Source organism: Anabas testudineus, unplaced genomic scaffold (genome assembly GCF_900324465.2).
Source record: "Anabas testudineus unplaced genomic scaffold, fAnaTes1.2 Contig149arrow_ctg1, whole genome shotgun sequence".
Lineage (NCBI taxonomy): Eukaryota > Metazoa > Chordata > Actinopteri > Anabantiformes > Anabantidae > Anabas > Anabas testudineus.
This window is the reverse complement of record NW_022872795.1, coordinates 16,476-42,183: the sequence shown is the minus strand read 5'-3', so window position 1 is coordinate 42,183 and position 25,708 is coordinate 16,476. Positions and strand designations below refer to the sequence as shown.

The 25,708-nt window shown below is 50.3% G+C and overlaps 41 non-coding genes across 41 annotated transcripts; all 41 read right to left on the bottom strand.

The window, feature by feature from the left end:
• Window positions 1–1,213: 1,213 nt before the first annotated feature.
• LOC113151841 lies at window positions 1,214–1,332 on the bottom strand. The gene has a single exon (XR_003297851.1). It is a non-coding gene; the product is annotated as a 5S ribosomal RNA (ribosomal RNA).
• A 107-nt stretch (window positions 1,333–1,439) lies between these two features.
• trnad-guc lies at window positions 1,440–1,511 on the bottom strand. The gene has a single exon. It is a non-coding gene; the product is annotated as a tRNA-Asp (tRNA).
• Window positions 1,512–2,417: 906 nt separating this feature from the next.
• On the bottom strand, window positions 2,418–2,536 carry LOC113151838. The gene has a single exon (XR_003297848.1). It is a non-coding gene; the product is annotated as a 5S ribosomal RNA (ribosomal RNA).
• Window positions 2,537–2,972: 436 nt separating this feature from the next.
• Window positions 2,973–3,091, bottom strand: LOC113151827. Its single transcript, XR_003297838.1, has one exon. It is a non-coding gene; the product is annotated as a 5S ribosomal RNA (ribosomal RNA).
• Window positions 3,092–3,198: 107 nt separating this feature from the next.
• On the bottom strand, window positions 3,199–3,270 carry trnad-guc. Its single transcript has one exon. It is a non-coding gene; the product is annotated as a tRNA-Asp (tRNA).
• Window positions 3,271–4,179: 909 nt separating this feature from the next.
• Window positions 4,180–4,298, bottom strand: LOC113151837. Its single transcript, XR_003297847.1, has one exon. It is a non-coding gene; the product is annotated as a 5S ribosomal RNA (ribosomal RNA).
• Window positions 4,299–4,733: 435 nt separating this feature from the next.
• LOC113151826 lies at window positions 4,734–4,852 on the bottom strand. Its single transcript, XR_003297837.1, has one exon. It is a non-coding gene; the product is annotated as a 5S ribosomal RNA (ribosomal RNA).
• Window positions 4,853–4,959: 107 nt separating this feature from the next.
• Window positions 4,960–5,031, bottom strand: trnad-guc. The gene has a single exon. It is a non-coding gene; the product is annotated as a tRNA-Asp (tRNA).
• A 906-nt stretch (window positions 5,032–5,937) lies between these two features.
• LOC113151836 lies at window positions 5,938–6,056 on the bottom strand. Its single transcript, XR_003297846.1, has one exon. It is a non-coding gene; the product is annotated as a 5S ribosomal RNA (ribosomal RNA).
• A 435-nt stretch (window positions 6,057–6,491) lies between these two features.
• On the bottom strand, window positions 6,492–6,610 carry LOC113151825. The gene has a single exon (XR_003297836.1). It is a non-coding gene; the product is annotated as a 5S ribosomal RNA (ribosomal RNA).
• A 107-nt stretch (window positions 6,611–6,717) lies between these two features.
• On the bottom strand, window positions 6,718–6,789 carry trnad-guc. The gene has a single exon. It is a non-coding gene; the product is annotated as a tRNA-Asp (tRNA).
• A 907-nt stretch (window positions 6,790–7,696) lies between these two features.
• LOC113151839 lies at window positions 7,697–7,815 on the bottom strand. The gene has a single exon (XR_003297849.1). It is a non-coding gene; the product is annotated as a 5S ribosomal RNA (ribosomal RNA).
• A 435-nt stretch (window positions 7,816–8,250) lies between these two features.
• LOC113151824 lies at window positions 8,251–8,369 on the bottom strand. The gene has a single exon (XR_003297835.1). It is a non-coding gene; the product is annotated as a 5S ribosomal RNA (ribosomal RNA).
• A 107-nt stretch (window positions 8,370–8,476) lies between these two features.
• On the bottom strand, window positions 8,477–8,548 carry trnad-guc. Its single transcript has one exon. It is a non-coding gene; the product is annotated as a tRNA-Asp (tRNA).
• A 907-nt stretch (window positions 8,549–9,455) lies between these two features.
• LOC113151835 lies at window positions 9,456–9,574 on the bottom strand. Its single transcript, XR_003297845.1, has one exon. It is a non-coding gene; the product is annotated as a 5S ribosomal RNA (ribosomal RNA).
• Window positions 9,575–10,009: 435 nt separating this feature from the next.
• LOC113151823 lies at window positions 10,010–10,128 on the bottom strand. Its single transcript, XR_003297834.1, has one exon. It is a non-coding gene; the product is annotated as a 5S ribosomal RNA (ribosomal RNA).
• Window positions 10,129–10,235: 107 nt separating this feature from the next.
• trnad-guc lies at window positions 10,236–10,307 on the bottom strand. The gene has a single exon. It is a non-coding gene; the product is annotated as a tRNA-Asp (tRNA).
• A 907-nt stretch (window positions 10,308–11,214) lies between these two features.
• Window positions 11,215–11,333, bottom strand: LOC113151834. The gene has a single exon (XR_003297844.1). It is a non-coding gene; the product is annotated as a 5S ribosomal RNA (ribosomal RNA).
• Window positions 11,334–11,768: 435 nt separating this feature from the next.
• On the bottom strand, window positions 11,769–11,887 carry LOC113151822. The gene has a single exon (XR_003297833.1). It is a non-coding gene; the product is annotated as a 5S ribosomal RNA (ribosomal RNA).
• A 107-nt stretch (window positions 11,888–11,994) lies between these two features.
• Window positions 11,995–12,066, bottom strand: trnad-guc. Its single transcript has one exon. It is a non-coding gene; the product is annotated as a tRNA-Asp (tRNA).
• A 907-nt stretch (window positions 12,067–12,973) lies between these two features.
• LOC113151833 lies at window positions 12,974–13,092 on the bottom strand. The gene has a single exon (XR_003297843.1). It is a non-coding gene; the product is annotated as a 5S ribosomal RNA (ribosomal RNA).
• Window positions 13,093–13,527: 435 nt separating this feature from the next.
• Window positions 13,528–13,646, bottom strand: LOC113151821. Its single transcript, XR_003297832.1, has one exon. It is a non-coding gene; the product is annotated as a 5S ribosomal RNA (ribosomal RNA).
• Window positions 13,647–13,753: 107 nt separating this feature from the next.
• trnad-guc lies at window positions 13,754–13,825 on the bottom strand. Its single transcript has one exon. It is a non-coding gene; the product is annotated as a tRNA-Asp (tRNA).
• Window positions 13,826–14,731: 906 nt separating this feature from the next.
• LOC113151832 lies at window positions 14,732–14,850 on the bottom strand. The gene has a single exon (XR_003297842.1). It is a non-coding gene; the product is annotated as a 5S ribosomal RNA (ribosomal RNA).
• Window positions 14,851–15,285: 435 nt separating this feature from the next.
• On the bottom strand, window positions 15,286–15,404 carry LOC113151820. The gene has a single exon (XR_003297831.1). It is a non-coding gene; the product is annotated as a 5S ribosomal RNA (ribosomal RNA).
• Window positions 15,405–15,511: 107 nt separating this feature from the next.
• trnad-guc lies at window positions 15,512–15,583 on the bottom strand. The gene has a single exon. It is a non-coding gene; the product is annotated as a tRNA-Asp (tRNA).
• Window positions 15,584–16,489: 906 nt separating this feature from the next.
• Window positions 16,490–16,608, bottom strand: LOC113151819. Its single transcript, XR_003297830.1, has one exon. It is a non-coding gene; the product is annotated as a 5S ribosomal RNA (ribosomal RNA).
• Window positions 16,609–17,043: 435 nt separating this feature from the next.
• Window positions 17,044–17,162, bottom strand: LOC113151818. Its single transcript, XR_003297829.1, has one exon. It is a non-coding gene; the product is annotated as a 5S ribosomal RNA (ribosomal RNA).
• A 107-nt stretch (window positions 17,163–17,269) lies between these two features.
• Window positions 17,270–17,341, bottom strand: trnad-guc. Its single transcript has one exon. It is a non-coding gene; the product is annotated as a tRNA-Asp (tRNA).
• A 903-nt stretch (window positions 17,342–18,244) lies between these two features.
• On the bottom strand, window positions 18,245–18,363 carry LOC113151842. The gene has a single exon (XR_003297852.1). It is a non-coding gene; the product is annotated as a 5S ribosomal RNA (ribosomal RNA).
• A 435-nt stretch (window positions 18,364–18,798) lies between these two features.
• On the bottom strand, window positions 18,799–18,917 carry LOC113151817. Its single transcript, XR_003297828.1, has one exon. It is a non-coding gene; the product is annotated as a 5S ribosomal RNA (ribosomal RNA).
• A 107-nt stretch (window positions 18,918–19,024) lies between these two features.
• On the bottom strand, window positions 19,025–19,096 carry trnad-guc. The gene has a single exon. It is a non-coding gene; the product is annotated as a tRNA-Asp (tRNA).
• A 903-nt stretch (window positions 19,097–19,999) lies between these two features.
• Window positions 20,000–20,118, bottom strand: LOC113151829. The gene has a single exon (XR_003297840.1). It is a non-coding gene; the product is annotated as a 5S ribosomal RNA (ribosomal RNA).
• Window positions 20,119–20,553: 435 nt separating this feature from the next.
• LOC113151816 lies at window positions 20,554–20,672 on the bottom strand. The gene has a single exon (XR_003297827.1). It is a non-coding gene; the product is annotated as a 5S ribosomal RNA (ribosomal RNA).
• A 107-nt stretch (window positions 20,673–20,779) lies between these two features.
• trnad-guc lies at window positions 20,780–20,851 on the bottom strand. Its single transcript has one exon. It is a non-coding gene; the product is annotated as a tRNA-Asp (tRNA).
• A 905-nt stretch (window positions 20,852–21,756) lies between these two features.
• On the bottom strand, window positions 21,757–21,875 carry LOC113151808. Its single transcript, XR_003297820.1, has one exon. It is a non-coding gene; the product is annotated as a 5S ribosomal RNA (ribosomal RNA).
• A 733-nt stretch (window positions 21,876–22,608) lies between these two features.
• LOC113151828 lies at window positions 22,609–22,727 on the bottom strand. Its single transcript, XR_003297839.1, has one exon. It is a non-coding gene; the product is annotated as a 5S ribosomal RNA (ribosomal RNA).
• A 435-nt stretch (window positions 22,728–23,162) lies between these two features.
• LOC113151814 lies at window positions 23,163–23,281 on the bottom strand. Its single transcript, XR_003297826.1, has one exon. It is a non-coding gene; the product is annotated as a 5S ribosomal RNA (ribosomal RNA).
• A 107-nt stretch (window positions 23,282–23,388) lies between these two features.
• trnad-guc lies at window positions 23,389–23,460 on the bottom strand. Its single transcript has one exon. It is a non-coding gene; the product is annotated as a tRNA-Asp (tRNA).
• Window positions 23,461–24,367: 907 nt separating this feature from the next.
• LOC113151848 lies at window positions 24,368–24,486 on the bottom strand. The gene has a single exon (XR_003297856.1). It is a non-coding gene; the product is annotated as a 5S ribosomal RNA (ribosomal RNA).
• Window positions 24,487–24,921: 435 nt separating this feature from the next.
• Window positions 24,922–25,040, bottom strand: LOC113151813. Its single transcript, XR_003297825.1, has one exon. It is a non-coding gene; the product is annotated as a 5S ribosomal RNA (ribosomal RNA).
• Between the last annotated feature and the right edge of the window lie 668 nt (window positions 25,041–25,708).

Genomic DNA, 25,708 nt, shown 5'->3' with positions numbered 1-25,708 from the left:
TCCCGTGAGACCGCACTTACCTTTTTGAGTTATGTTGCTTTGTTGTTTTTTGCTTGTTTGGCTTGATTGGGTTGCCATAGCAGTTAGCTGTTCTGAACATTAGTGACAAATACCGTGACAACGCATTCCTTAAGCTACACAAACGTAGAGAACTACGTCGGCAATTGTAGGCATACCCAACCAGGATTGTTGAAAACAAACAGGAAGGTGCACACATTACCATGGTCCGTCTGTTAGGGATTAAGCGGTTAACGGGGGGGAGGGTAGGGAGCCTCCTGGTGTTGGTGAATCCGACTTGGTATTGAACAGCGAATACAGGTGCACCCAATCTTGGGATTTGTAAAGACAAGCGGAGGCAGAAAGAGAAAAGCTTACAGACCAGGATTTGTTGGCCCTCGTTGAGTTCCGTCACTCAAGTAGTGGACAAAAAGAGATCACTTCTCTTGGCACCTCCACTGGCAACGTGAACAGTCGTCACAACGGACCACGGATGACAGGTTTTCCTCGCTGCATTTGGGTCTGCACACATTTATGTATTTGTCCCTTGTAGGTGAGTGAAATATGCGTACCGCCACCATCCCGTGTTTTGGAATCTCACTGGTATTGAACCAGCGACAGGACCCTCTGGTGTGTGGAAAGACAAGCGGAGGCAAAAGAGAAAGCTTACAGCACCTGGTATCCAGGCGGTCTCCCATCCAAGTACTAACAAGGCCTACCCTGCTTGGCTTCCGAGATCGATGAGATCGGGCGGTTGCGGAGGAGGTATGGCCGTAAGCGAAGACCCTCTCTTTGCCAAGGGCCTTTTCAAACGAGATATCGTGTCAGGCTTTGGCCTCGTTGACTTCCATCACTTCCATGTAGAGGATATCACTTCTGTCTCACTTGTAGTGGGGCGGCATGGGAGGGTGGGCAAGTGGATAGGAGCCCAAAATACATCTAACTCATACTAAAGCACAGCAATTATCAAAGTGTGCTCTGTTACAGACAGCGTACTTTCCCATCCTTGCCTGCCACGGTGTAAGTTGTATTACCATCTTCAGGCTTCCCACCCAGGTTGTTTAAACGTACTTTCGGGTTGAGCATTGCCATGTTTGTCTCTTGTGTAGTGACGAAAAATGCGTTACCCCTCCCTGTGTTTTGGAATCTCCCTTGGTATTGAGCCAGCGACAGCACCCTCTGGTGTGTGTAAAGACAAGCGGAGGCAAAAGAGAAAAGCTTACAACACCTGGTATTCCCAGGCAGTCTCCCATCCAAGTACTAACCAGGCCCGACCCTGCTTGGCTTCCGAGATCGGACGAGATCGGGCGTGTTCAGGGTGGTATGGCCGGAAGCGAACCCTCCTCCTGCCAAGGGCCGTTTTAAACAGAAAATCGTGTCAGGCACCTGTCTTTTAGAGGCCAGGGAAAAACAAAAGCAAGCAGTAAGAAAAGCGTAAAGCACTCCCCGTCGGGGAATCGAACCCCGGTCTTCCGCGTGACAGGCGGAGCTACTGTCCACTATACTAACGAGGAGGGGTGCTGGCGTGTTGCTTGACCACGGCCCGCCGTTCCGAGCACTCTTGCCGGTATTCGGGCGGGATGAGGAAGCCTCAGTTGTCCGCGCCAATTGCCCACCACTTGTTATTTATTGAACTTTGAAAGCGACTAACAACCCCAGGGACCGTGCAGGGCGCAGCGGACGGTGAAACGGCACGGTGGGGCATGTCGAGGAAGGTGGGGGGGTGGGGGGGGGGCGGGAGTGGACTGCTTTCCGGTCCCCTGCTACTGACTGCTTGAGCTGCTTCCGGTAGACTCACTTACCTTTTTGAGTTATGTTGCTTTTTGTTTGTTTGCTTGTTTGCTTGATTTGGGTTTGCCATTAGCATTAGCCTTTCTACATTTTCCTACCGTACCAACGCATGTCTATCATCAGCCAAACTATGAGAACTACTGTCCGGCCAATTTTTACATGATCCCAACCAGGTTGTTAAACAAACCTTCAGGTTCCAGCATTTACCTATTTGTCTCTTGTTTAGTGACGATAAATACGTTACCTCCCTGTGTTTTGGAATCTCACTTGGTATTGAACCAGCTACAGCACCCTCTGGTATTTGTAAAGACAAGCGGAGGCAGAAGAGAAAAGCTTACAGCACCAGGTATTTGTTGGCCTCGTTGAGTTCCGTCACCTCAATGTAGTGGAGCAAAAAGGAGATCACTTCTCTCTGGCCACCTCCAACTGGCAACGTTGAACAGTCGTCACAACTGGACCACGGATGACAGGTTTTCTCGCTGCATTTGGTCTGCACAGCATTTATGTATTTGTCCCTTGTTTAGTGATGAAAAATGCGTTACCTCCCTGTGTTTTGGAATCTCACTTGGTATTGAACCAGCGACAGGACCCTCTGGTGTGTGTAAAGACAAGCGGAGGCAAAAGAGAAAAGCTTACAGCACCTGGTATTCCCAGGCGGTCTCCCATCCAAGTACTAACAAGGTCCTACCCTGCTTGGCTTCCGAGATCGGATGAGATCGGGCGTGTTCAGGGTGGTATGGCCGTAAGCGAAACCCTCTCTTGCCAAGGGCCTTTTCAAACGGGATATCGTGTCAGGCTTTTGGCCTCGTTGACTTCCATCACTTCCATGTAGAGGAGATCACTTCTGTCTCACGTGTAGTGGGGCGGCATGGGAGGGTGGCAAGTGGATAGGAGCCCAAAATACATCTAACTCATACTAAAGCACAGCAATTATCAAAGTGTGCTCTGTTACAGACAGCGTACTTTCCCATCCTTGCCTGCCACGGTGTAAGTTGTATTACCATCTTCAGGGCTTCCCACCCAGGTTGTTTAAACGTACTTTCGGGTTTGAGCATTGCCATGTTTGTCTCTTGTGTAGTGACGAAAAATGCGTTACCCTCCCTGTGTTTTGGAATCTCCCTTGGTATTGAGCCAGCGACAGCACCCTCTGGTGTGTGTAAAGACAAGCGGAGGCAAAAGAGAAAAGCTTACAACACCTGGTATTCCCAGGCAGTCTCCCATCCAAGTACTAACCAGGCCCGACCCTGCTTGGCTTCCGAGATCGGACGAGATCGGGCGTGTTCAGGGTGGTATGGCCGTAAGCGAAACCCTCTCCTGCCAAGGGCCGTTTTAAACAGAAAATCGTGTCAGGCACCTGTCTTTTAGAGGCCAGGGAAAAACAAAAGCAAGCAGTAAGAAAAGCGTAAAGCACTCCCCGTCGGGGAATCGAACCCCGGTCTTCCGCGTGACAGGCGGAGATACTGTCCACTATACTAACGAGGAGGGGTGCTGGCGTGTCGCTTGACCACGGCCCGCCGTTCCGAGCACTCTTGCCGGTATTCGGGCGGGATGAGGAAGCCTCAGTTGTCCGCGCCAATTGCCCACCACTTGTTATTTATTGAACTTTGAAAGCGACTAACAACCCCAGGGACCGTGCAGGGCGCAGCGGACGGTGAAACGGCACGGTGGGGCATGTCGAGGAAGGTGGGGGGGGTGGGGGGGGGGGCGGGAGTGGACTGCTTTCCGGTCCCCTGCTACTGACTGCTTGAGCTGCTTCCGGTAGACTCACTTACCTTTTTGAGTTATGTTGCTTTTTGTTTGTTTGCTTGTTTGCTTGATTTGGGTTTGCCATTAGCATTAGCCTTTCTACATTTTCCTACCGTACCAACGCATGTCTATCATCAGCCAAACTATGAGAACTACTGTCCGGCCAATTTTTACATGATCCCAACCAGGTTGTTTAAACAAACCTTCAGGTTCCAGCATTTACCTATTTGTCTCTTGTTTAGTGACGATAAATACGTTACCTCCCTGTGTTTTGGAATCTCACTTGGTATTGAACCAGCTACAGCACCCTCTGGTATTTGTAAAGACAAGCGGAGGCAGAAGAGAAAAGCTTACAGCACCTGGTATTTGTTGGCCTCGTTGAGTTCCGTCACCTCAATGTAGTGGAGCAAAAAGGAGATCACTTCTCTCTGGCCACCTCCAACTGGCAACGTTGAACAGTCGTCACAACTGGACCACGGATGACAGGTTTTCTCGCTGCATTTGGTCTGCACAGCATTTATGTATTTGTCCCTTGTTTAGTGATGAAAAATGCGTTACCTCCCTGTGTTTTGGAATCTCACTTGGTATTGAACCAGCGACAGGACCCTCTGGTGTGTGTAAAGACAAGCGGAGGCAAAAGAGAAAAGCTTACAGCACCTGGTATTCCCAGGCGGTCTCCCATCCAAGTACTAACAAGGTCCTACCCTGCTTGGCTTCCGAGATCGGATGAGATCGGGCGTGTTCAGGGTGGTATGGCCGTAAGCGAAACCCTCTCTTGCCAAGGGCCTTTTCAAACGGGATATCGTGTCAGGCTTTTGGCCTCGTTGACTTCCATCACTTCCATGTAGAGGAGATCACTTCTGTCTCACGTGTAGTGGGGCGGCATGGGAGGGTGGCAAGTGGATAGGAGCCCAAAATACATCTAACTCATACTAAAGCACAGCAATTATCAAAGTGTGCTCTGTTACAGACAGCGTACTTTCCCATCCTTGCCTGCCACGGTGTAAGTTGTATTACCATCTTCAGGGCTTCCCACCCAGGTTGTTTAAACGTACTTTCGGGTTTGAGCATTGCCATGTTTGTCTCTTGTGTAGTGACGAAAAATGCGTTACCTCCCTGTGTTTTGGAATCTCCCTTGGTATTGAGCCAGCGACAGCACCCTCTGGTGTGTGTAAAGACAAGCGGAGGCAAAAGAGAAAAGCTTACAACACCTGGTATTCCCAGGCAGTCTCCCATCCAAGTACTAACCAGGCCCGACCCTGCTTGGCTTCCGAGATCGGACGAGATCGGGCGTGTTCAGGGTGGTATGGCCGTAAGCGAAACCCTCTCCTGCCAAGGGCCGTTTTAAACAGAAAATCGTGTCAGGCACCTGTCTTTTAGAGGCCAGGGAAAAACAAAAGCAAGCAGTAAGAAAAGCGTAAAGCACTCCCCGTCGGGGAATCGAACCCCGGTCTTCCGCGTGACAGGCGGAGATACTGTCCACTATACTAACGAGGAGGGGTGCTGGCGTGTCGCTTGACCACGGCCCGCCGTTCCGAGCACTCTTGCCGGTATTCGGGCGGGACTGAGGAAGCCTCAGTTGTCCGCGCCAATTGCCCACCACTTGTTATTTATTGAACTTTGAAAGCGACTAACAACCCCAGGGACCGTGCAGGGCGCAGCGGACGGTGAAACGGCACGGTGGGGCATGTCGAGGAAGGTGGGGGGGGGGGGGGGGCGGGAGTGGACTGCTTTCCGGTCCCCTGCTACTGACTGCTTGAGCTGCTTCCGGTAGACTCACTTACCTTTTTGAGTTATGTTGCTTTTTGTTTGTTTGCTTGTTTGCTTGATTTGGGTTTGCCATTAGCATTAGCCTTTCTACATTTTCCTACCGTACCAACGCATGTCTATCATCAGCCAAACTATGAGAACTACTGTCCGGCCAATTTTTACATGATCCCAACCAGGTTGTTTAAACAAACCTTCAGGTTCCAGCATTTACCTATTTGTCTCTTGTTTAGTGACGATAAATACGTTACCTCCCTGTGTTTTGGAATCTCACTTGGTATTGAACCAGCTACAGCACCCTCTGGTATTTGTAAAGACAAGCGGAGGCAGAAGAGAAAAGCTTACAGCACCAGGTATTTGTTGGCCTCGTTGAGTTCCGTCACCTCAATGTAGTGGAGCAAAAAGGAGATCACTTCTCTCTGGCCACCTCCAACTGGCAACGTTGAACAGTCGTCACAACTGGACCACGGATGACAGGTTTTCTCGCTGCATTTGGTCTGCACAGCATTTATGTATTTGTCCCTTGTTTAGTGATGAAAAATGCGTTACCTCCCTGTGTTTTGGAATCTCACTTGGTATTGAACCAGCGACAGGACCCTCTGGTGTGTGTAAAGACAAGCGGAGGCAAAAGAGAAAAGCTTACAGCACCTGGTATTCCCAGGCGGTCTCCCATCCAAGTACTAACAAGGTCCTACCCTGCTTGGCTTCCGAGATCGGATGAGATCGGGCGTGTTCAGGGTGGTATGGCCGTAAGCGAAACCCTCTCTTGCCAAGGGCCTTTTCAAACGGGATATCGTGTCAGGCTTTTGGCCTCGTTGACTTCCATCACTTCCATGTAGAGGAGATCACTTCTGTCTCACGTGTAGTGGGGCGGCATGGGAGGGTGGCAAGTGGATAGGAGCCCAAAATACATCTAACTCATACTAAAGCACAGCAATTATCAAAGTGTGCTCTGTTACAGACAGCGTACTTTCCCATCCTTGCCTGCCACGGTGTAAGTTGTATTACCATCTTCAGGGCTTCCCACCCAGGTTGTTTAAACGTACTTTCGGGTTTGAGCATTGCCATGTTTGTCTCTTGTGTAGTGACGAAAAATGCGTTACCTCCCTGTGTTTTGGAATCTCCCTTGGTATTGAGCCAGCGACAGCACCCTCTGGTGTGTGTAAAGACAAGCGGAGGCAAAAGAGAAAAGCTTACAACACCTGGTATTCCCAGGCAGTCTCCCATCCAAGTACTAACCAGGCCCGACCCTGCTTGGCTTCCGAGATCGGACGAGATCGGGCGTGTTCAGGGTGGTATGGCCGTAAGCGAAACCCTCTCCTGCCAAGGGCCGTTTTAAACAGAAAATCGTGTCAGGCACCTGTCTTTTAGAGGCCAGGGAAAAACAAAAGCAAGCAGTAAGAAAAGCGTAAAGCACTCCCCGTCGGGGAATCGAACCCCGGTCTTCCGCGTGACAGGCGGAGATACTGTCCACTATACTAACGAGGAGGGGTGCTGGCGTGTCGCTTGACCACGGCCCGCCGTTCCGAGCACTCTTGCCGGTATTCGGGCGGGATGAGGAAGCCTCAGTTGTCCGCGCCAATTGCCCACCACTTGTTATTTATTGAACTTTGAAAGCGACTAACAACCCCAGGGACCGTGCAGGGCGCAGCGGACGGTGAAACGGCACGGTGGGGCATGTCGAGGAAGGTGGGGGGGGGGGGGGGGGCGGGAGTGGACTGCTTTCCGGTCCCCTGCTACTGACTGCTTGAGCTGCTTCCGGTAGACTCACTTACCTTTTTGAGTTATGTTGCTTTTTGTTTGTTTGCTTGTTTGCTTGATTTGGGTTTGCCATTAGCATTAGCCTTTCTACATTTTCCTACCGTACCAACGCATGTCTATCATCAGCCAAACTATGAGAACTACTGTCCGGCCAATTTTTACATGATCCCAACCAGGTTGTTTAAACAAACCTTCAGGTTCCAGCATTTACCTATTTGTCTCTTGTTTAGTGACGATAAATACGTTACCTCCCTGTGTTTTGGAATCTCACTTGGTATTGAACCAGCTACAGCACCCTCTGGTATTTGTAAAGACAAGCGGAGGCAGAAGAGAAAAGCTTACAGCACCAGGTATTTGTTGGCCTCGTTGAGTTCCGTCACCTCAATGTAGTGGAGCAAAAAGGAGATCACTTCTCTCTGGCCACCTCCAACTGGCAACGTTGAACAGTCGTCACAACTGGACCACGGATGACAGGTTTTCTCGCTGCATTTGGTCTGCACAGCATTTATGTATTTGTCCCTTGTTTAGTGATGAAATATGCGTTACCCTCCCTGTGTTTTGGAATCTCACTTGGTATTGAACCAGCGACAGGACCCTCTGGTGTGTGTAAAGACAAGCGGAGGCAAAAGAGAAAAGCTTACAGCACCTGGTATTCCCAGGCGGTCTCCCATCCAAGTACTAACAAGGTCCTACCCTGCTTGGCTTCCGAGATCAGATGAGATCGGGCGTGTTCAGGGTGGTATGGCCGTAAGCGAAACCCTCTCTTGCCAAGGGCCTTTTCAAACGGGATATCGTGTCAGGCTTTTGGCCTCGTTGACTTCCATCACTTCCATGTAGAGGAGATCACTTCTGTCTCACGTGTAGTGGGGCGGCATGGGAGGGTGGCAAGTGGATAGGAGCCCAAAATACATCTAACTCATACTAAAGCACAGCAATTATCAAAGTGTGCTCTGTTACAGACAGCGTACTTTCCCATCCTTGCCTGCCACGGTGTAAGTTGTATTACCATCTTCAGGGCTTCCCACCCAGGTTGTTTAAACGTACTTTCGGGTTTGAGCATTGCCATGTTTGTCTCTTGTGTAGTGACGAAAAATGCGTTACCTCCCTGTGTTTTGGAATCTCCCTTGGTATTGAGCCAGCGACAGCACCCTCTGGTGTGTGTAAAGACAAGCGGAGGCAAAAGAGAAAAGCTTACAACACCTGGTATTCCCAGGCAGTCTCCCATCCAAGTACTAACCAGGCCCGACCCTGCTTGGCTTCCGAGATCGGACGAGATCGGGCGTGTTCAGGGTGGTATGGCCGTAAGCGAAACCCTCTCCTGCCAAGGGCCGTTTTAAACAGAAAATCGTGTCAGGCACCTGTCTTTTAGAGGCCAGGGAAAAACAAAAGCAAGCAGTAAGAAAAGCGTAAAGCACTCCCCGTCGGGGAATCGAACCCCGGTCTTCCGCGTGACAGGCGGAGATACTGTCCACTATACTAACGAGGAGGGGTGCTGGCGTGTCGCTTGACCACGGCCCGCCGTTCCGAGCACTCTTGCCGGTATTCGGGCGGGATGAGGAAGCCTCAGTTGTCCGCGCCAATTGCCCACCACTTGTTATTTATTGAACTTTGAAAGCGACTAACAACCCCAGGGACCGTGCAGGGCGCAGCGGACGGTGAAACGGCACGGTGGGGCATGTCGAGGAAGGTGGGGGGGTGGGGGGGGGGCGGGAGTGGACTGCTTTCCGGTCCCCTGCTACTGACTGCTTGAGCTGCTTCCGGTAGACTCACTTACCTTTTTGAGTTATGTTGCTTTTTGTTTGTTTGCTTGTTTGCTTGATTTGGGTTTGCCATTAGCATTAGCCTTTCTACATTTTCCTACCGTACCAACGCATGTCTATCATCAGCCAAACTATGAGAACTACTGTCCGGCCAATTTTTACATGATCCCAACCAGGTTGTTTAAACAAACCTTCAGGTTCCAGCATTTACCTATTTGTCTCTTGTTTAGTGACGATAAATACGTTACCTCCCTGTGTTTTGGAATCTCACTTGGTATTGAACCAGCTACAGCACCCTCTGGTATTTGTAAAGACAAGCGGAGGCAGAAGAGAAAAGCTTACAGCACCTGGTATTTGTTGGCCTCGTTGAGTTCCGTCACCTCAATGTAGTGGAGCAAAAAGGAGATCACTTCTCTCTGGCCACCTCCAACTGGCAACGTTGAACAGTCGTCACAACTGGACCACGGATGACAGGTTTTCTCGCTGCATTTGGTCTGCACAGCATTTATGTATTTGTCCCTTGTTTAGTGATGAAAAATGCGTTACCTCCCTGTGTTTTGGAATCTCACTTGGTATTGAACCAGCGACAGGACCCTCTGGTGTGTGTAAAGACAAGCGGAGGCAAAAGAGAAAAGCTTACAGCACCTGGTATTCCCAGGCGGTCTCCCATCCAAGTACTAACAAGGTCCTACCCTGCTTGGCTTCCGAGATCGGATGAGATCGGGCGTGTTCAGGGTGGTATGGCCGTAAGCGAAACCCTCTCTTGCCAAGGGCCTTTTCAAACGGGATATCGTGTCAGGCTTTTGGCCTCGTTGACTTCCATCACTTCCATGTAGAGGAGATCACTTCTGTCTCACGTGTAGTGGGGCGGCATGGGAGGGTGGCAAGTGGATAGGAGCCCAAAATACATCTAACTCATACTAAAGCACAGCAATTATCAAAGTGTGCTCTGTTACAGACAGCGTACTTTCCCATCCTTGCCTGCCACGGTGTAAGTTGTATTACCATCTTCAGGGCTTCCCACCCAGGTTGTTTAAACGTACTTTCGGGTTTGAGCATTGCCATGTTTGTCTCTTGTGTAGTGACGAAAAATGCGTTACCTCCCTGTGTTTTGGAATCTCCCTTGGTATTGAGCCAGCGACAGCACCCTCTGGTGTGTGTAAAGACAAGCGGAGGCAAAAGAGAAAAGCTTACAACACCTGGTATTCCCAGGCAGTCTCCCATCCAAGTACTAACCAGGCCCGACCCTGCTTGGCTTCCGAGATCGGACGAGATCGGGCGTGTTCAGGGTGGTATGGCCGTAAGCGAAACCCTCTCCTGCCAAGGGCCGTTTTAAACAGAAAATCGTGTCAGGCACCTGTCTTTTAGAGGCCAGGGAAAAACAAAAGCAAGCAGTAAGAAAAGCGTAAAGCACTCCCCGTCGGGGAATCGAACCCCGGTCTTCCGCGTGACAGGCGGAGATACTGTCCACTATACTAACGAGGAGGGGTGCTGGCGTGTCGCTTGACCACGGCCCGCCGTTCCGAGCACTCTTGCCGGTATTCGGGCGGGATGAGGAAGCCTCAGTTGTCCGCGCCAATTGCCCACCACTTGTTATTTATTGAACTTTGAAAGCGACTAACAACCCCAGGGACCGTGCAGGGCGCAGCGGACGGTGAAACGGCACGGTGGGGCATGTCGAGGAAGGTGGGGGGGGTGGGGGGGGGCGGGAGTGGACTGCTTTCCGGTCCCCTGCTACTGACTGCTTGAGCTGCTTCCGGTAGACTCACTTACCTTTTTGAGTTATGTTGCTTTTTGTTTGTTTGCTTGTTTGCTTGTTTTGGGTTTGCCATTAGCATTAGCCTTTCTACATTTTCCTACCGTACCAACGCATGTCTATCATCAGCCAAACTATGAGAACTACTGTCCGGCCAATTTTTACATGATCCCAACCAGGTTGTTTAAACAAACCGTCAGGTTCCAGCATTTACCTATTTGTCTCTTGTTTAGTGACGATAAATACGTTACCTCCCTGTGTTTTGGAATCTCACTTGGTATTGAACCAGCTACAGCACCCTCTGGTATTTGTAAAGACAAGCGGAGGCAGAAGAGAAAAGCTTACAGCACCAGGTATTTGTTGGCCTCGTTGAGTTCCGTCACCTCAATGTAGTGGAGCAAAAAGGAGATCACTTCTCTCTGGCCACCTCCAACTGGCAACGTTGAACAGTCGTCACAACTGGACCACGGATGACAGGTTTTCTCGCTGCATTTGGTCTGCACAGCATTTATGTATTTGTCCCTTGTTTAGTGATGAAAAATGCGTTACCTCCCTGTGTTTTGGAATCTCACTTGGTATTGAACCAGCGACAGGACCCTCTGGTGTGTGTAAAGACAAGCGGAGGCAAAAGAGAAAAGCTTACAGCACCTGGTATTCCCAGGCGGTCTCCCATCCAAGTACTAACAAGGTCCTACCCTGCTTGGCTTCCGAGATCGGATGAGATCGGGCGTGTTCAGGGTGGTATGGCCGTAAGCGAAACCCTCTCTTGCCAAGGGCCTTTTCAAACGGGATATCGTGTCAGGCTTTTGGCCTCGTTGACTTCCATCACTTCCATGTAGAGGAGATCACTTCTGTCTCACGTGTAGTGAGGCGGCATGGGAGGGTGGCAAGTGGATAGGAGCCCAAAATACATCTAACTCATACTAAAGCACAGCAATTATCAAAGTGTGCTCTGTTACAGACAGCGTACTTTCCCATCCTTGCCTGCCACGGTGTAAGTTGTATTACCATCTTCAGGGCTTCCCACCCAGGTTGTTTAAACGTACTTTCGGGTTTGAGCATTGCCATGTTTGTCTCTTGTGTAGTGACGAAAAATGCGTTACCTCCCTGTGTTTTGGAATCTCCCTTGGTATTGAGCCAGCGACAGCACCCTCTGGTGTGTGTAAAGACAAGCGGAGGCAAAAGAGAAAAGCTTACAACACCTGGTATTCCCAGGCAGTCTCCCATCCAAGTACTAACCAGGCCCGACCCTGCTTGGCTTCCGAGATCGGACGAGATCGGGCGTGTTCAGGGTGGTATGGCCGTAAGCGAAACCCTCTCCTGCCAAGGGCCGTTTTAAACAGAAAATCGTGTCAGGCACCTGTCTTTTAGAGGCCAGGGAAAAACAAAAGCAAGCAGTAAGAAAAGCGTAAAGCACTCCCCGTCGGGGAATCGAACCCCGGTCTTCCGCGTGACAGGCGGAGATACTGTCCACTATACTAACGAGGAGGGGTGCTGGCGTGTCGCTTGACCACGGCCCGCCGTTCCGAGCACTCTTGCCGGTATTCGGGCGGGACGAGGAAGCCTCAGTTGTCCGCGCCAATTGCCCACCACTTGTTATTTATTGAACTTTGAAAGCGACTAACAACCCCAGGGACCGTGCAGGGCGCAGCGGACGGTGAAACGGCACGGTGGGGCATGTCGAGGAAGGTGGGGGGGTGGGGGGGGGCGGGAGTGGACTGCTTTCCGGTCCCCTGCTACTGACTGCTTGAGCTGCTTCCGGTAGACTCACTTACCTTTTTGAGTTATGTTGCTTTTTGTTTGTTTGCTTGTTTGCTTGATTTGGGTTTGCCATTAGCATTAGCCTTTCTACATTTTCCTACCGTACCAACGCATGTCTATCATCAGCCAAACTATGAGAACTACTGTCCGGCCAATTTTTACATGATCCCAACCAGGTTGTTTAAACAAACCTTCAGGTTCCAGCATTTACCTATTTGTCTCTTGTTTAGTGACGATAAATACGTTACCTCCCTGTGTTTTGGAATCTCACTTGGTATTGAACCAGCTACAGCACCCTCTGGTATTTGTAAAGACAAGCGGAGGCAGAAGAGAAAAGCTTACAGCACCATGGTATTTGTTGGCCTCGTTGAGTTCCGTCACCTCAATGTAGTGGAGCAAAAAGGAGATCACTTCTCTCTGGCCACCTCCAACTGGCAACGTTGAACAGTCGTCACAACTGGACCACGGATGACAGGTTTTCTCGCTGCATTTGGTCTGCACAGCATTTATGTATTTGTCCCTTGTTTAGTGATGAAAAATGCGTTACCTCCCTGTGTTTTGGAATCTCACTTGGTATTGAACCAGCGACAGGACCCTCTGGTGTGTGTAAAGACAAGCGGAGGCAAAAGAGAAAAGCTTACAGCACCTGGTATTCCCAGGCGGTCTCCCATCCAAGTACTAACAAGGTCCTACCCTGCTTGGCTTCCGAGATCGGATGAGATCGGGCGTGTTCAGGGTGGTATGGCCGTAAGCGAAACCCTCTCTTGCCAAGGGCCTTTTCAAACGGGATATCGTGTCAGGCTTTTGGCCTCGTTGACTTCCATCACTTCCATGTAGAGGAGATCACTTCTGTCTCACGTGTAGTGAGGCGGCATGGGAGGGTGGCAAGTGGATAGGAGCCCAAAATACATCTAACTCATACTAAAGCACAGCAATTATCAAAGTGTGCTCTGTTACAGACAGCGTACTTTCCCATCCTTGCCTGCCACGGTGTAAGTTGTATTACCATCTTCAGGGCTTCCCACCCAGGTTGTTTAAACGTACTTTCGGGTTTGAGCATTGCCATGTTTGTCTCTTGTGTAGTGACGAAAAATGCGTTACCTCCCTGTGTTTTGGAATCTCCCTTGGTATTGAGCCAGCGACAGCACCCTCTGGTGTGTGTAAAGACAAGCGGAGGCAAAAGAGAAAAGCTTACAACACCTGGTATTCCCAGGCAGTCTCCCATCCAAGTACTAACCAGGCCCGACCCTGCTTGGCTTCCGAGATCGGACGAGATCGGGCGTGTTCAGGGTGGTATGGCCGTAAGCGAAACCCTCTCCTGCCAAGGGCCGTTTTAAACAGAAAATCGTGTCAGGCACCTGTCTTTTAGAGGCCAGGGAAAAACAAAAGCAAGCAGTAAGAAAAGCGTAAAGCACTCCCCGTCGGGGAATCGAACCCCGGTCTTCCGCGTGACAGGCGGAGATACTGTCCACTATACTAACGAGGAGGGGTGCTGGCGTGTCGCTTGACCACGGCCCGCCGTTCCGAGCACTCTTGCCGGTATTCGGGCGGGATGAGGAAGCCTCAGTTGTCCGCGCCAATTGCCCACCACTTGTTATTTATTGAACTTTGAAAGCGACTAACAACCCCAGGGACCGTGCAGGGCGCAGCGGACGGTGAAACGGCACGGTGGGGCATGTCGAGGAAGGTGGGGGGGTGGGGGGGGGCGGGAGTGGACTGCTTTCCGGTCCCCTGCTACTGACTGCTTGAGCTGCTTCCGGTAGACTCACTTACCTTTTTGAGTTATGTTGCTTTTTGTTTGTTTGCTTGTTTGCTTGATTTGGGTTTGCCATTAGCATTAGCCTTTCTACATTTTCCTACCGTACCAACGCATGTCTATCATCAGCCAAACTATGAGAACTACTGTCCGGCCAATTTTTACATGATCCCAACCAGGTTGTTTAAACAAACCTTCAGGTTCCAGCATTTACCTATTTGTCTCTTGTTTAGTGACGATAAATACGTTACCTCCCTGTGTTTTGGAATCTCACTTGGTATTGAACCAGCTACAGCACCCTCTGGTATTTGTAAAGACAAGCGGAGGCAGAAGAGAAAAGCTTACAGCACCTGGTATTTGTTGGCCTCGTTGAGTTCCGTCACCTCAATGTAGTGGAGCAAAAAGGAGATCACTTCTCTCTGGCCACCTCCAACTGGCAACGTTGAACAGTCGTCACAACTGGACCACGGATGACAGGTTTTCTCGCTGCATTTGGTCTGCACAGCATTTATGTATTTGTCCCTTGTTTAGTGATGAAAAATGCGTTACCTCCCTGTGTTTTGGAATCTCACTTGGTATTGAACCAGCGACAGGACCCTCTGGTGTGTGTAAAGACAAGCGGAGGCAAAAGAGAAAAGCTTACAGCACCTGGTATTCCCAGGCGGTCTCCCATCCAAGTACTAACAAGGTCCTACCCTGCTTGGCTTCCGAGATCGGATGAGATCGGGCGTGTTCAGGGTGGTATGGCCGTAAGCGAAACCCTCTCTTGCCAAGGGCCTTTTCAAACGGGATATCGTGTCAGGCTTTTGGCCTCGTTGACTTCCATCACTTCCATGTAGAGGAGATCACTTCTGTCTCACGTGTAGTGGGGCGGCATGGGAGGGTGGCAAGTGGATAGGAGCCCAAAATACATCTAACTCATACTAAAGCACAGCAATTATCAAAGTGTGCTCTGTTACAGACAGCGTACTTTCCCATCCTTGCCTGCCACGGTGTAAGTTGTATTACCATCTTCAGGGCTTCCCACCCAGGTTGTTTAAACGTACTTTCGGGTTTGAGCATTGCCATGTTTGTCTCTTGTGTAGTGACGAAAAATGCGTTACCTCCCTGTGTTTTGGAATCTCCCTTGGTATTGAGCCAGCGACAGCACCCTCTGGTGTGTGTAAAGACAAGCGGAGGCAAAAGAGAAAAGCTTACAACACCTGGTATTCCCAGGCAGTCTCCCATCCAAGTACTAACCAGGCCCGACCCTGCTTGGCTTCCGAGATCGGACGAGATCGGGCGTGTTCAGGGTGGTATGGCCGTAAGCGAAACCCTCTCCTGCCAAGGGCCGTTTTAAACAGAAAATCGTGTCAGGCACCTGTCTTTTAGAGGCCAGGGAAAAACAAAAGCAAGCAGTAAGAAAAGCGTAAAGCACTCCCCGTCGGGGAATCGAACCCCGGTCTTCCGCGTGACAGGCGGAGATACTGTCCACTATACTAACGAGGAGGGGTGCTGGCGTGTCGCTTGACCACGGCCCGCCGTTCCGAGCACTCTTGCCGGTATTCGGGCGGGATGAGGAAGCCTCAGTTGTCCGCGCCAATTGCCCACCACTTGTTATTTATTGAACTTTGAAAGCGACTAACAACCCCAGGGACCGTGCAGGGCGCAGCGGACGGTGAAACGGCACGGTGGGGCATGTCGAGGAAGGTGGGGGGGTGGGGGGGGGCGGGAGTGGACTGCTTTCCGGTCCCCTGCTACTGACTGCTTGAGCTGCTTCCGGTAGACTCACTTACCTTTTTGAGTTATGTTGCTTTTTGTTTGTTTGCTTGTTTGCTTGATTTGGGTTTGCCATTAGCATTAGCCTTTCTACATTTTCCTACCGTACCAACGCATGTCTATCATCAGCCAAACTATGAGAACTACTGTCCGGCCAATTTTTACATGATCCCAACCAGGTTGTTTAAACAAACCTTCAGGTTCCAGCATTTACCTATTTGTCTCTTGTTTAGTGACGATAAATACGTTACCTCCCTGTGTTTTGGAATCTCACTTGGTATTGAACCAGCTACAGCACCCTCTGGTATTTGTAAAGACAAGCGGAGGCAAAAGAGAAAAGCTTACAGCACCTGGTATTTGTTGGCCTCGTTGACTTCCGTCACGTCAATGTAGTGGAGCAAAAAGGAGATCACTTCTCTCTGGCCACCTCCAACTGGCAACGTTGAACAGTCGTCACAACTGGACCACGGATGACAGGTTTTCTCGCTGCATTTGGTCTGCACAGCATTTATGTATTTGTCCCTTGTTTAGTGATGAAAAATGCGTTACCTCCCTGTGTTTTGGAATCTCACTTGGTATTGAACCAGCGACAGGACCCTCTGGTGTGTGTAAAGACAAGCGGAGGCAAAAGAGAAAAGCTTACAGCACCTGGTATTCCCAGGCGGTCTCCCATCCAAGTACTAACAAGGCCCTACCCTGCTTGGCTTCCGAGATCGGATGAGATCGGGCGTGTTCAGGGTGGTATGGCCGTAAGCGAAACCCTCTCTTGCCAAGGGCCTTTTCAAACGGGATATCGTGTCAGGCTTTTGGCCTCGTTGACTTCCATCACTTCCATGTAGAGGAGATCACTTCTGTCTCACGTGTAGTGGGGCGGCATGGGAGGGTGGCAAGTGGATAGGAGCCCAAAATACATCTAACTCATACTAAAGCACAGCAATTATCAAAGTGTGCTCTGTTACAGACAGCGTACTTTCCCATCCTTGCCTGCCACGGTGTAAGTTGTATTACCATCTTCAGGGCTTCCCACCCAGGTTGTTTAAACGTACTTTCGGGTTTGAGCATTGCCATGTTTGTCTCTTGTGTAGTGACGAAAAATGCGTTACCTCCCTGTGTTTTGGAATCTCCCTTGGTATTGAGCCAGCGACAGCACCCTCTGGTGTGTGTAAAGACAAGCGGAGGCAAAAGAGAAAAGCTTACAACACCTGGTATTCCCAGGCAGTCTCCCATCCAAGTACTAACCAGGCCCGACCCTGCTTGGCTTCCGAGATCGGACGAGATCGGGCGTGTTCAGGGTGGTATGGCCGTAAGCGAAACCCTCTCCTGCCAAGGGCCGTTTTAAACAGAAAATCGTGTCAGGCACCTGTCTTTTAGAGGCCAGGGAAAAACAAAAGCAAGCAGTAAGAAAAGCGTAAAGCACTCCCCGTCGGGGAATCGAACCCCGGTCTTCCGCGTGACAGGCGGAGATACTGTCCACTATACTAACGAGGAGGGGTGCTGGCGTGTCGCTTGACCACGGCCCGCCGTTCCGAGCACTCTTGCCGGTATTCGGGCGGGACGAGGAAGCCTCAGTTGTCCGCGCCAATTGCCCACCACTTGTTATTTATTGAACTTTGAAAGCGACTAACAACCCCAGGGACCGTGCAGGGCGCAGCGGACGGTGAAACGGCACGGTGGGGCATGTCGAGGAAGGTGGGGGGGGGGGGGGCGGGAGTGGACTGCTTTCCGGTCCCCTGCTACTGACTGCTTGAGCTGCTTCCGGTAGACTCACTTACCTTTTTGAGTTATGTTGCTTTTTGTTTGTTTGCTTGTTTGCTTGATTTGGGTTTGCCATTAGCATTAGCCTTTCTACATTTTCCTACCGTACCAACGCATGTCTATCATCAGCCAAACTATGAGAACTACTGTCCGGCCAATTTTTACATGATCCCAACCAGGTTGTTTAAACATACCTTCAGGTTCCAGCATTTACCTATTTGTCTCTTGTTTAGTGACGATAAATACGTTACCTCCCTGTGTTTTGGAATCTCACTTGGTATTGAACCAGCTACAGCACCCTCTGGTATTTGTAAAGACAAGCGGAGGCAAAAGAGAAAAGCTTACAGCACCTGGTATTTGTTGGCCTCGTTGAGTTCCGTCACCTCAATGTAGTGGAGCAAAAAGGAGATCACTTCTCTCTGGCCACCTCCAACTGGCAACGTTGAACAGTCGTCACAACTGGACCACGGATGACAGGTTTTCTCGCTGCATTTGGTCTGCACAGCATTTATGTATTTGTCCCTTGTTTAGTGATGAAATATGCGTTACCTCCCTGTGTTTTGGAATCTCACTTGGTATTGAACCAGCGACAGGACCCTCTGGTGTGTGTAAAGACAAGCGGAGGCAAAAGAGAAAAGCTTACAGCACCTGGTATTCCCAGGCGGTCTCCCATCCAAGTACTAACAAGGCCCTACCCTGCTTGGCTTCCGAGATCAGATGAGATCGGGCGTGTTCAGGGTGGTATGGCCGTAAGCGAAACCCTCTCTTGCCAAGGGCCTTTTCAAACGGGATATCGTGTCAGGCTTTTGGCCTCGTTGACTTCCATCACTTCCATGTAGAGGAGATCACTTCTGTCTCACGTGTAGTGGGGCGGCATGGGAGGGTGGCAAGTGGATAGGAGCCCAAAATACATCTAACTCATACTAAAGCACAGCAATTATCAAAGTGTGCTCTGTTACAGACAGCGTACTTTCCCATCCTTGCCTGCCACGGTGTAAGTTGTATTACCATCTTCAGGGCTTCCCACCCAGGTTGTTTAAACGTACTTTCGGGTTTGAGCATTGCCATGTTTGTCTCTTGTGTAGTGACGAAAAATGCGTTACCTCCCTGTGTTTTGGAATCTCCCTTGGTATTGAGCCAGCGACAGCACCCTCTGGTGTGTGTAAAGACAAGCGGAGGCAAAAGAGAAAAGCTTACAACACCTGGTATTCCCAGGCAGTCTCCCATCCAAGTACTAACCAGGCCCGACCCTGCTTGGCTTCCGAGATCGGACGAGATCGGGCGTGTTCAGGGTGGTATGGCCGTAAGCGAAACCCTCTCCTGCCAAGGGCCGTTTTAAACAGAAAATCGTGTCAGGCACCTGTCTTTTAGAGGCCAGGGAAAAACAAAAGCAAGCAGTAAGAAAAGCGTAAAGCACTCCCCGTCGGGGAATCGAACCCCGGTCTTCCGCGTGACAGGCGGAGATACTGTCCACTATACTAACGAGGAGGGGTGCTGGCGTGTCGCTTGACCACGGCCCGCCGTTCCGAGCACTCTTGCCGGTATTCGGGCGGGACGAGGAAGCCTCAGTTGTCCGCGCCAATTGCCCACCACTTGTTATTTATTGAACTTTGAAAGCGACTAACAACCCCAGGGACTGTGCAGGGCACAGCGGACGGTGAAACGGCACGGTGGGGCATGTCGAGGAAGGTGGGGGGGGGGGGGGCGGGAGTGGACTGCTTTCCGGTCCCCTGCTACTGACTGCTTGAGCTGCTTCCGGTAGACTCACTTACCTTTTTGAGTTATGTTGCTTTTTGTTTGTTTGCTTGTTTGCTTGATTTGGGTTTGCCATTAGCATTAGCCTTTCTACATTTTCCTACCGTACCAACGCATGTCTATCATCAGCCAAACTATGAGAACTACTGTCCGGCCAATTTTTACATGATCCCAACCAGGTTGTTTAAACATACCTTCAGGTTCCAGCATTTACCTATTTGTCTCTTGTTTAGTGACGATAAATACGTTACCTCCCTGTGTTTTGGAATCTCACTTGGTATTGAACCAGCTACAGCACCCTCTGGTATTTGTAAAGACAAGCGGAGGCAAAAGAGAAAAGCTTACAGCACCTGGTATTTGTTGGCCTCGTTGACTTCCGTCACATCAATGTAGTGGAGCAAAAAGGAGATCACTTCTCTCTGGCCACCTCCAACTGGCAACGTTGAACAGTCATCACAACTGGACCACGGATGACAGGTTTTCTCGCTGCATTTGGTCTGCACAGCATTTATGTATTTGTCCCTTGTTTAGTGATGAAAAATGCGTTACCTCCCTGTGTTTTGGAATCTCACTTGGTATTGAACCAGCGACAGGACCCTCTGGTGTGTGTAAAGACAAGCGGAGGCAAAAGAGAAAAGCTTACAGCACCTGGTATTCCCAGGCGGTCTCCCATCCAAGTACTAACAAGGTCCTACCCTGCTTGGCTTCCGAGATCGGATGAGATCGGGCGTGTTCAGGGTGGTATGGCCGTAAGCGAAACCCTCTCTTGCCAAGGGCCTTTTCAAACGGGATATCGTGTCAGGCTTTTGGCCTCGTTGACTTCCATCACTTCCATGTAGAGGAGATCACTTCTGTCTCACGTGTAGTGAGGCGGCATGGGAGGGTGGCAAGTGGATAGGAGCCCAAAATACATCTAACTCATACTAAAGCACAGCAATTATCAAAGTGTGCTCTGTTACAGACAGCGTACTTTCCCATCCTTGCCTGCCACGGTGTAAGTTGTATTACCATCTTCAGGGCTTCCCACCCAGGTTGTTTAAACGTACTTTCGGGTTTGAGCATTGCCATGTTTGTCTCTTGTGTAGTGACGAAAAATGCGTTACCTCCCTGTGTTTTGGAATCTCCCTTGGTATTGAGCCAGCGACAGCACCCTCTGGTGTGTGTAAAGACAAGCGGAGGCAAAAGAGAAAAGCTTACAACACCTGGTATTCCCAGGCAGTCTCCCATCCAAGTACTAACCAGGCCCGACCCTGCTTGGCTTCCGAGATCGGACGAGATCGGGCGTGTTCAGGGTGGTATGGCCGTAAGCGAAACCCTCTCCTGCCAAGGGCCGTTTTAAACAGAAAATCGTGTCAGGCACCTGTCTTTTAGAGGCCAGGGAAAAACAAAAGCAAGCAGTAAGAAAAGCGTAAAGCACTCCCCGTCGGGGAATCGAACCCCGGTCTTCCGCGTGACAGGCGGAGATACTGTCCACTATACTAACGAGGAGGGGTGCTGGCGTGTCGCTTGACCACGGCCCGCCGTTCCGAGCACTCTTGCCGGTATTCGGGCGGGACGAGGAAGCCTCAGTTGTCCGCGCCAATTGCCCACCACTTGTTATTTATTGAACTTTGAAAGCGACTAACAACCCCAGGGACCGTGCAGGGCGCAGCGGACGGTGAAACGGCACGGTGGGGCATGTCGAGGAAGGTGGGGGGGGGGGGGGGGCGGGAGTGGACTGCTTTCCGGTCCCCTGCTACTGACTGCTTGAGCTGCTTCCGGTAGACTCACTTACCTTTTTGAGTTATGTTGCTTTTTGTTTGTTTGCTTGTTTGCTTGATTTGGGTTTGCCATTAGCATTAGCCTTTCTACATTTTCCTACCGTACCAACGCATGTCTATCATCAGCCAAACTATGAGAACTACTGTCCGGCCAATTTTTACATGATCCCAACCAGGTTGTTTAAACAAACCTTCAGGTTCCAGCATTTACCTATTTGTCTCTTGTTTAGTGACGATAAATACGTTACCTCCCTGTGTTTTGGAATCTCACTTGGTATTGAACCAGCTACAGCACCCTCTGGTATTTGTAAAGACAAGCGGAGGCAGAAGAGAAAAGCTTACAGCACCTGGTATTTGTTGGCCTCGTTGAGTTCCGTCACCTCAATGTAGTGGAGCAAAAAGGAGATCACTTCTCTCTGGCCACCTCCAACTGGCAACGTTGAACAGTCGTCACAACTGGACCACGGATGACAGGTTTTCTCGCTGCATTTGGTCTGCACAGCATTTATGTATTTGTCCCTTGTTTAGTGATGAAAAATGCGTTACCTCCCTGTGTTTTGGAATCTCACTTGGTATTGAACCAGCGACAGGACCCTCTGGTGTGTGTAAAGACAAGCGGAGGCAAAAGAGAAAAGCTTACAGCACCTGGTATTCCCAGGCGGTCTCCCATCCAAGTACTAACAAGGCCCTACCCTGCTTGGCTTCCGAGATCGGATGAGATCGGGCGTGTTCAGGGAGGTATGGCCGTAAGCGAAACCCTCTCTTGCCAAGGGCCTTTTCAAACGGGATATCGTGTCAGGCTTTTGGCCTCGTTGACTTCCATCACTTCCATGTAGAGGAGATCACTTCTGTCTCACGTGTAGTGGGGCGGCATGGGAGGGTGGCAAGTGGATAGGAGCCCAAAATACATCTAACTCATACTAAAGCACAGCAATTATCAAAGTGTGCTCTGTTACAGACAGCGTACTTTCCCATCCTTGCCTGCCACGGTGTAAGTTGTATTACCATCTTCAGGGCTTCCCACCCAGGTTGTTTAAACGTACTTTCGGGTTTGAGCATTGCCATGTTTGTCTCTTGTGTAGTGACGAAAAATGCGTTACCTCCCTGTGTTTTGGAATCTCCCTTGGTATTGAGCCAGCGACAGCACCCTCTGGTGTGTGTAAAGACAAGCGGAGGCAAAAGAGAAAAGCTTACAGCACCAGGTATTTGTTGGCCTCGTTGAGTTCCGTCACCTCAATGTAGTGGAGCAAAAAGGAGATCACTTCTCTCTGGCCACCTCCAACTGGCAACGTTGAACAGTCGTCACAACTGGACCACGGATGACAGGTTTTCTCGCTGCATTTGGTCTGCACAGCATTTATGTATTTGTCCCTTGTTTAGTGATGAAAAATGCGTTACCTCCCTGTGTTTTGGAATCTCACTTGGTATTGAACCAGCGACAGGACCCTCTGGTGTGTGTAAAGACAAGCGGAGGCAAAAGAGAAAAGCTTACAGCACCTGGTATTCCCAGGCGGTCTCCCATCCAAGTACTAACAAGGTCCTACCCTGCTTGGCTTCCGAGATCGGATGAGATCGGGCGTGTTCAGGGTGGTATGGCCGTAAGCGAAACCCTCTCTTGCCAAGGGCCTTTTCAAACGGGATATCGTGTCAGGCTTTTGGCCTCGTTGACTTCCATCACTTCCATGTAGAGGAGATCACTTCTGTCTCACGTGTAGTGAGGCGGCATGGGAGGGTGGCAAGTGGATAGGAGCCCAAAATACATCTAACTCATACTAAAGCACAGCAATTATCAAAGTGTGCTCTGTTACAGACAGCGTACTTTCCCATCCTTGCCTGCCACGGTGTAAGTTGTATTACCATCTTCAGGGCTTCCCACCCAGGTTGTTTAAACGTACTTTCGGGTTTGAGCATTGCCATGTTTGTCTCTTGTGTAGTGACGAAAAATGCGTTACCTCCCTGTGTTTTGGAATCTCCCTTGGTATTGAGCCAGCGACAGCACCCTCTGGTGTGTGTAAAGACAAGCGGAGGCAAAAGAGAAAAGCTTACAACACCTGGTATTCCCAGGCAGTCTCCCATCCAAGTACTAACCAGGCCCGACCCTGCTTGGCTTCCGAGATCGGACGAGATCGGGCGTGTTCAGGGTGGTATGGCCGTAAGCGAAACCCTCTCCTGCCAAGGGCCGTTTTAAACAGAAAATCGTGTCAGGCACCTGTCTTTTAGAGGCCAGGGAAAAACAAAAGCAAGCAGTAAGAAAAGCGTAAAGCACTCCCCGTCGGGGAATCGAACCCCGGTCTTCCGCGTGACAGGCGGAGATACTGTCCACTATACTAACGAGGAGGGGTGCTGGCGTGTCGCTTGACCACGGCCCGCCGTTCCGAGCACTCTTGCCGGTATTCGGGCGGGATGAGGAAGCCTCAGTTGTCCGCGCCAATTGCCCACCACTTGTTATTTATTGAACTTTGAAAGCGACTAACAACCCCAGGGACCGTGCAGGGCGCAGCGGACGGTGAAACGGCACGGTGGGGCATGTCGAGGAAGGTGGGGGGGGTGGGGGGGGGCGGGAGTGGACTGCTTTCCGGTCCCCTGCTACTGACTGCTTGAGCTGCTTCCGGTAGACTCACTTACCTTTTTGAGTTATGTTGCTTTTTGTTTGTTTGCTTGTTTGCTTGATTTGGGTTTGCCATTAGCATTAGCCTTTCTACATTTTCCTACCGTACCAACGCATGTCTATCATCAGCCAAACTATGAGAACTACTGTCCGGCCAATTTTTACATGATCCCAACCAGGTTGTTTAAACAAACCTTCAGGTTCCAGCATTTACCTATTTGTCTCTTGTTTAGTGACGATAAATACGTTACCTCCCTGTGTTTTGGAATCTCACTTGGTATTGAACCAGCTACAGCACCCTCTGGTATTTGTAAAGACAAGCGGAGGCAAAAGAGAAAAGCTTACAGCACCTGGTATTTGTTGGCCTCGTTGACTTCCGTCACGTCAATGTAGTGGAGCAAAAAGGAGATCACTTCTCTCTGGCCACCTCCAACTGGCAACGTTGAACAGTCGTCACAACTGGACCACGGATGACAGGTTTTCTCGCTGCATTTGGTCTGCACAGCATTTATGTATTTGTCCCTTGTTTAGTGATGAAATATGCGTTACCTCCCTGTGTTTTGGAATCTCACTTGGTATTGAACCAGCGACAGGACCCTCTGGTGTGTGTAAAGACAAGCGGAGGCAAAAGAGAAAAGCTTACAGCACCTGGTATTCCCAGGCGGTCTCCCATCCAAGTACTAACAAGGCCCTACCCTGCTTGGCTTCCGAGATCGGATGAGATCGGGCGTGTTCAGGGAGGTATGGCCGTAAGCGAAACCCTCTCTTGCCAAGGGCCTTTTCAAACGAGATATCGTGTCAGGCTTTTGGCCTCGTTGACTTCCATCACTTCCATGTAGAGGAGATCACTTCTGTCTCACGTGTAGTGAGGCGGCATGGGAGGGTGGCAAGTGGATAGGAGCCCAAAATACATCTAACTCATACTAAAGCACAGCAATTATCAAAGTGTGCTCTGTTACAGAGAGCGTACTTTCCCATCCTTGCCTGCCACGGTGTAAGTTGTATTACCATCTTCAGGGCTTCCCACCCAGGTTGTTTAAACGTACTTTCGGGTTTGAGCATTGCCATGTTTGTCTCTTGTGTAGTGACGAAAAATGCGTTACCTCCCTGTGTTTTGGAATCTCCCTTGGTATTGAGCCAGCAACAGCACCCTCTGGTGTGTGTAAAGACAAGCGGAGGCAAAAGAGAAAAGCTTACAACACCTGGTATTCCCAGGCAGTCTCCCATCCAAGTACTAACCAGGCCCGACCCTGCTTGGCTTCCGAGATCGGACGAGATCGGGCGTGTTCAGGGTGGTATGGCCGTAAGCGAAAGCCTTTCCTGCCAAGGGCCGTTTTAAACAGAAAATCGTGTCAGGCACCTGTCTTTTAGAGGCCAGGGAAAAACAAAAGAAAGCAGTAAGAAAAGCGTAAAGCACTCCCCGTCGGGGAATCGAACCCTGGTCTCCCGCGCGGAGGCGGCGGATTCTTTAGCTAAACTCCCTAAAACGTTTCCCATTCATTTCCAATGGTAGTGCTAAACCACTACGGATGCGATATATTCTTGGCCGCTAGTACGCGCTGTGGCGCCTTCTGGCCGCCCCGGTCCCTCCCCCTCCCTCCTGCCCGGTTTGTTCAAACGCCGAACGGAGCTCCGCTGTGTGGACGTTGCATCGCTAACCGGTAAGTGATGTTTAACTATTAATTAGTGCATTATTATAAGAAAATGTGATGACGAGATGGCGGTATTGATGTTTCGTCCACTCCGTGAAGTTTGTTTCGTGTTGTTTCGTACGGAGTTTACTGTTGTTTACTGTTACGTCGGGGGTGGGGGAGGGGGTCTCCACAGTAATTACACGTGAATTAACAGCTAACTCGTTATAAAGTTAGCATTTCTGTCAGCAGTAGTTCAGTGTTTTTGTTTGCTTTGAATTCGGAGTTGCAAATGAGCAGACTTCATTCATTCATTCATTCATTCATTCATGATTCATTCATTCAG